The following is a 1,354-nucleotide window of genomic DNA, read 5'->3' as shown; positions in this document are numbered from 1 at the left end:
ATCCCCACGGTGCCACAGACCTTATGCCCTGAAGCCAGTCCCTGAGGTTCCGGGACCCCTTCCCTTGTCCTTGCAGGGGAGCAGCAGCCCCTCTGTCCCCAACCCCGCGGGTGAGGTACCGCCCTTGAGAGCAAAGTTCTGGATGCGACTCCCCTTGGTGCCGTGTCAGCACCTGCAGCAGGTGCTCCATAAGTGCTTGCCAATCGGGTCTGATGCATGGCCAGGTGACCCGAGGCCCCAGGTGTGACAGCTGCAGCCTCGCCCCGTGGCCTCACCTGGGCTGTTGGTCTGAGGTTGGGGCTCAGACTGAGTCACTCCACGTGCCTGTCCCGTGTCTTTGAGATGCACAGTGGCTCTTTGTCCTTTGCTGGGCTTGCCCGGGCTCCCTAATCTGGGTGCCTAAGCCCAGGAGCTGCAAAGAGGTGCCTCCCCAGATAAGGCAGGTGCCCAGGTCAAGGTCCCCAGGGAGGGAGAGTGAGCCAAGGCCTCCGGGTGAGGCACCGGAATGCCATCTGGCCACATCCCACTCGGAGGAATTCGCAATGACACTTGGACTCGATACGCCGAGACCGGCAGTTTTGGGGGTGTGCGTGGAGAACCCTCTAGAGCAGGGGTGGAGGATCTTTTTTCTGCCAAAGGTCATTGGGTATTTACCACGGAATTCCCGGGCCATACACAAGGATCAACTTGAAAGTTATGTTGCTGTGAAAAAAAGCTCCTGGACTTACTGAATTTCGAGTCCTGCCTGCGGTTCCCTAGGCAGGGCCAGACCAAACGTCCCCCACCCCTGCTCTAAACGAACTTTTAAAGAACCGTAGCCTTTCCGTTCCCACGCACAGGAGAAAATATCGGCGACTGAAAACCAGCTATGCATTACAGCGGGACCCATAGGACCCCTTCTTCTAGGTTCTTGATTGGCACTTGCCATATGTCGGGCACTCGAATGAGGAAACATTCAGTATGCTGTCCTTATGCCATAACCCAGGCTGTTGTGTAATCCAGACTGTGCTGTTCTCAGCTACACCAGGAGCGGCTGGACTGTTCTAGAAGCCCAGCCTTGGCCTCCTCTCCTGGACCCACCGTCACAGAACTTGGGGAGTGGAGGAGCCCTAAAGACGGGTCCCCTCACCTCCGTCGTTGTCCAGATGAGGCCCCTGGGCCTGGAGGTGTGGGTGGAGCATCCCTGCGGCTGATTCAGCTCCGGGTCTTCAGGACGGGCGGGCGGGGGGGGGGGGGGGGGGGGGAGTGCTCCTGGGAGGGCCAGGGCACCACCGGGAGGTTTTGCTCTTAGAGAAACCCCCCTGGAGACAACACTGGCTTCCGGGTGGGGGCCCGGGGCCCCTGGTAAAACCCC

This window comes from Myotis lucifugus, unplaced genomic scaffold (genome assembly GCF_000147115.1).
Source record: "Myotis lucifugus unplaced genomic scaffold, Myoluc2.0 scaffold_1525, whole genome shotgun sequence".
NCBI classification, from domain to species: Eukaryota; Metazoa; Chordata; class Mammalia; order Chiroptera; family Vespertilionidae; genus Myotis; species Myotis lucifugus.
This window is presented reverse-complemented; position numbering follows the sequence as displayed.